The sequence below is a fragment of the Hermetia illucens genome, chromosome 2, assembly GCF_905115235.1.
Source record: "Hermetia illucens chromosome 2, iHerIll2.2.curated.20191125, whole genome shotgun sequence".
NCBI lineage: Eukaryota > Metazoa > Arthropoda > Insecta > Diptera > Stratiomyidae > Hermetia > Hermetia illucens.
Window position 1 is genome coordinate 61952549 of NC_051850.1, and position 6134 is coordinate 61958682.

Sequence of the window (6134 nt, forward strand, 5' to 3'; positions counted from 1 at the left end):
TGACAATTTACTCAACGATCTTTTTTATATACATTTCCCAATTAATTGTTTTGACCTCAAGTCATTTCTCTATTCGTCTAGATTAACTCATTTCTGTAAGAAGCTGAACCCTTAAATTTTGCTTGCTATCCACTCGACAGGTAGGATTAGGTACTGTATTATCAACGAAAACATTTCAGCCTTTCTTGGTGAGTTTATATTTTGCTATTTTTCTAGAATTTCTCTTTTTCTAATATACTTTTCATAACAACAAGGATACTTCGACTTAGAAGTCACTGATTGGTCCCAAGAAAATAAGGGTGCTTTTTCGAAGCTGGTGTAAGTCGAAACAAGAAGCAAACTGAGAATTACTGTTAAAGAATGCGTTAAAAGTCGAGGAATACTGCTCAATTTTCCCGGAGTTGAAAGCTGAAATGACTCAAGTGGAAGTACATGGTATCCGTCGTTTCGTGCTCGGCCGATCCTTTATTTGCCTCGAATGCTTGAATAGCTAATTCTACTTGCTCCTTGTTTGTGTGCGGTATTTAGCCTCATTCTTAAATTGTGATGTTGCCAGTCCACTGATAGTTCCTCTGATCCCAGCCTCTTTACCTTACCTTCTCCCTAAATGAGTTTATGGAAAGTCGAAGCAGCTAAAGTGCCAAGCTCCAGGCTAACCGACTTTGGGAGCAACAATTGCTTAAACTCCACAAGAAACGCGTAGTGTGATCCTAGTAGCAGCAATTGCTGAACTCCACACGAATTAAACACGTCGTGATTACCTTTGATAGTTCTGACGAGCTATGTATTTCTCAATTCATGTTTCCTATTTTATACAAAATTTACATATACTTAGTAGGCCTGTACTTTTAGATACATATGAATGTACAGTATATGGGAGAAAATATTACGTAGTAAGCAATGATAATGTGGATAATTTTTACAGTATTTTACAAAATACCCAACTGAAAAATCTGAAAAAAAATCATGAAGCTGCCTCTGTACGGTGTCCAGGGCTGAACGTACTCTCCATATCGAAATCTGCTTAAATTAAGTTAATAATAGTGTATTACTATTATATATTTTTGGGGAAATTGAGTAAAAACCCCCCTTAAGTTTATCCTATTATAGAATTATAAAAATTGTAATAATATAGATTCTAGTATGAAGTATGTTATCCCCAAGTCTGATCAAAATCACACTATTACTAACAAAGTTACAGTAGCTCAAAGTTGGCTACGTGTAAATTTACTGCAACTTAATGTCAATATCACACTAAAGTGAGTAGTCTGACATATTAAATGCATACACATAACGGGCGACGTACAAATGGGATAGTTCTGCACTCAAATATACTCACAGAAGAAACAAACAAAACCTTTCATAACTGAAGCGCCGAGCTTCCGGTTTCCCGACTTGTTTGTTCCTGTTGTAGATTAAGTTCTTCACATTTGTAAATAATATTAAACTCCGAGTGTGAAGTGTATGAGGTTGACTATTATCAATACAGTGCTTTCCAGATCAAATTATTTGTTTAAATGGCTTTCTAAAAAATAGAGGGCAATGGAAGGAAGGGAAACACAAAACCTTTTATACCTGAAGCGTCAAGCTTCCGGTTTCCCGACTTGTTAATAAAAAGCGGTGAAATTTGTTATTGTTGATTAATATTCCGAAAGGGTTCCAATGTCTGCGGGTCTTCTGATTCATTTACAGTATTCGCTTGTACATAGATTTGGGAGCTTGCGAAACATTCTGCTGTGGATTGCTTTGTGATTTTTTGGAATGGATGCTTTTTATTCATATACCGACCGCATGTTGATTTATTTGCCACGGTAAGGTGTGTCTCACAATGCAAACCCTATTTTTATTTAAGCTTAAATATTTTTGCCGGGTAATGCCAAATTTAAAGCTCGGCAACCCGATCATGTTCATGAGCAATGGCAATGGCAGCAATTATTCAGAAGCATCTCGGAAAAAAAGTATAATAGAATTGCGGTGCCCTTCATAATAATCAAAAAATCAACGTTCTTTCACCAGATGATCGATTTGCCCAGGTAAGACTGAGGGGTTTTTCGAAATTTCAATTTTTTACTTTTTGGGAGCACTTTGAATGGAAAACGCGATTTTTGCGAAAAAAAAATTTGCTAATTGCAATAGCAAAATAAAAAATACTAACAAATTTGAAAAAAAACTCTTCAGCGTTACCTCGTGCAATAATTTTGGAGTTATGAGGGGCGCCGACTTTAAAAACGTGAGTTGTCGGAAAACCGCTTCAAAATTTTTAACCCTAAAAAAATTGAAACAAAACGTTCATAAACGAATTTTATTGGCTTAGCTCACACTGAATCTTCGATGCTATGTCCATAAAGGATTTTGTTATCATCCATGATATCGAAAGCATCTTGTTGTCCTATGACCGAATCCTGTCTTCTATTTTTCAGCTTTCGGCTCCGCTTGCCATATGGCGCCTATTCATGGGCGCTTGGTCCACTATTGATCTTTATGCCTTATACGAAGGTTAGTAAAACAAAGAACCTTCATTGCAGAAACAGGCTGTAATCTCAACGATGAGAGAGGTTCCACTCAAGAACTTTGGTAAGATTTTCCAAATAAGTTGGTTCGAACTATCATTGTTGTTCTGCTCCAGGAGGGCATCTTTACTCAGATGTTCACGGATAGGCTTGATGGCATCTGAAATATTCTTGGGAAGAGCACAATACATCTATTTGAATGAATACAATACATTAGCATCTGCAGCTTTTTGCGATTCGAACCACAGTCCGCGCTTGAAAGGTTATCCATTGTCCAGAAAATAAAATAGAAGAAAATGCGAAAAAAGTTTGGAAACGTTACCCCAAACGATTGAACTGAAACCAATGTGGTACGTTTAGGAGAGTACACGATATACACTTAGCAGAAAAAGTCTACGAACACCTGCTCTCAATAAAATCGTATTGTTAAAAAACCAAAACAAAATAAAACATTTCCAGATTTCGTTGAATACATTTATTAATCACTTGAAGTTGCAGGCAGAATTAACAGTTTTTGAGAAATCGTTAAATTTTACAACAAGCGGAAAAAGTCTGCGTACACATTTAATAATAATTCCAAAATTACTGATAATTACAAATATACTGTCAATTAACAATTTGTAGGATATCCTCGGTTTTTAATAGCTTGTTGTCGATGGTTAGGCATTGAATTGATAAGCTTTGCTGTCTCCTCGGGTGAAGTTTTCTCCCAGTCTACTCTGAGAATATTTCTCAACATATTTTTGCTGGTTATACATCAAGGTAAGCTAGTTTATCGATTGTTGACTCAATGAACTCAAGGTTATCTATGCCGTTAGCCGACATACACCTCCAAACCATTACCCCACCATCATCGTGCTTCACTGTTCGAAGCAAATTTCCTTTATGGAATGCTGTCCGTGATTTGTTCCATACTATTTATTCCAAAAATTCAAAATTCGCTTTCGTCTCAAAACACATCTTTCCAAAACGGTTTGGGCCCATTTACGTACTGGTTAACAAAGGGAAGGTGCTTTTTTCGATAATCAGCGAAATGAAAGGTTTTCGCCGCTCGACTCGTCTACGATATCCAGCCTTTCTAAGTATTTTCCTGATGGTATCCGGACAAATTTGCTTATTGAACTTTTGCTTGATTTCCGCTGTTATTTCCCTTGAAGTCAGTCGAGGATTCTTTTCCACCATTGTTAGAATACTGAGCCTTCCTCTCCAGGGCAACATTGATGGATGGCCAGAATGGTTTTTCGAACAGAATTCACCCGTTGGATGGATGAATGTTGTCTTCCGACGACTCCTCCAATATATTTGTAACTTGTTAATAATGTTGTTGTTTAGGATCTGCGGGATCCTAAGTCCCCATCCACTTGATGGTGGACCGGACTAAATGAGGAGCAACTTACTCTCTCGTTTTTTAGTCCATGGATCCCTAGTAATGGAGCATAGCACCCCAAGCATTAAGAATTGAAAAAATCAAAAATTTTGACTGACGGTTTCGTCCAGGGCAGAGGTGAGGCAGCGTCTGATGAGTTGCCTCTGCCCTGGACGAAACCGTCAGTCAAAATTTTTGATTTTTTCAATTGTTAATAATGATTTTCTGCCCGCTAACGGAAATTTCTTTTCCTTTATTTGCCAAATAAACTTTATACAAACTTTCTAATCATGCACATAAATAAAAACCAATTAATAATATATGCAGGACAATTTCAGGAAAGTGCGTCTGAAACATAATATTCCGGGAGATTCACTAATTCAATCAGTGACCGTAGACCTTTCCTGCTTTGATTTTGTATGTTTCCGGGAAAATTATCTCCGAAAATGCTCGGACGAAATTAATAAAAATCAGGGTGCCGAGTGATTAAAAAATAGTTAATCGATAGCCCAAACAAAATTTGAAGAATTTTTGATTCGTTTCACTTTCTTAATATTGAAAACTAAACGGCATGAGCTGTACAATTTTTTTCTGCTAAGTGTTTCTGTATACAACTTTGCACGAAGAATATTGAAATTAGTGTATTCCATTTTCCCCCCACTCTCAACACTTGAGTAGCGAATAGCACGCGAATTACCTTTAAGGTCGGGCACAAGTTGAGTTATAGAAACACAGGAAATGAAACCTGTGCGCAGGTAGAGCGAAAATCGAGGTGCGTTTCCATAAACCACAGCATGTCTTGCAGTGTGTCAGCCTGTTGACAATTTACAAAATGATTGCTATATATCTTCAATGAAATCAAGTTCCGAATCAGATTCGGATGATGTTGACGCAATGATCGCAAAAATATTTCATAAATAGGCCCCGAAAATCCGTTATTTAAAAAAATAAAAACACGGGGAATTCATATTTAAGGATGAATTTTTGAACGGACAAACTACCAACTGGTCCTCCAGGTTGGGGGTTGGGTAGGGCTGACAACCCTACACGGAAAACCGATGTTACGGAGCCAAGAAAGGAGCCTCGGAGAAGATGGACTTTACAACGACGAAGCTGATGAGCAGCTAGCCGATACCCTGTCCCAATATAGAGCCGATATAACAGCGTTACAAGAGATGCGATGGACAGGGACCGGTTTCCTGGAGAAGAACCGCTACACCATATATTATAGTGGTCATCCAGTAAACCATGTGCTCGGAGTAGGTTTCTTAGTCAGCCAAAAAATGAAACCTGCTGTTATCGGCTTTGAAAACATGGGGATTTTAACAGCCAAGTAGGGAAGGAGCCTGTATTCAGGCGATATGTTGGCTCCCATAGCTTACACGAAAAAACAAATGATAACGGACTGCGGATTATTCAATTAGCAGGGTCACACGAAATGGTTGTTGGAAGTACCTGGTTTGCGCGGAAAGCGGTCCACAAACATACGTGGGCCTCTCCAGGCGGAGTCACTTTCAACCAAATTAACATATAGGGGGGCCAATATAGGCTCGGATCACTATCTCGTTGGCATGGTGCTCCGAGCTCGAATAACAATACCACCCAGAATCCCCTCTGACAATCAAGTGAGAATGAACACTGAAACCATCCACAACACAACCCTCCGTGACACCTATAAGAGTGAAATGGATGCCGCAATAACTGCAGTCAACAGAGGACCTGGAGATGAAGCATCAACAGATCTTCACAATCACCTGAAGAACGTTATCATGGATACGGCCACAAACATACTTGGCCCCAGCCGCAAAAGGAGTCGGAACGGCTGATTTGACGATGAATGTAAGTTAGCAACGGAACGGAAGAATGCCGCATACCGAGTAATGTTGCATTCTGAAAGGACGCGGGCACGGGCGGAGACTTATTTCGAATTCCGGCGATCAAAGAAGCGACTTCACAGACGGAAAAAGGAAGCCTGGGAGAACCAACAGGTCTGTGAACTAGAAAAGTACAGGGAACAACCGCACCAGGCGCGGAAGTTTTACCAACAAGTCAGCAGGATGAAGCCTTATACACCTCGATGCTCATCCTGCCGAGACAAAGAAGGAAATCTGATTTCCGACAGAATGGGCATATTAGAGCGATGGGTTGAGTACTTTGATGAGCTACTGAACAACCAGAACATCGGCGAGTTGGAGGTCCCGCCAACTGAAGACGACGGACAAATACTGCCACCACCAACTTTAGGAGAAACAGTCCGT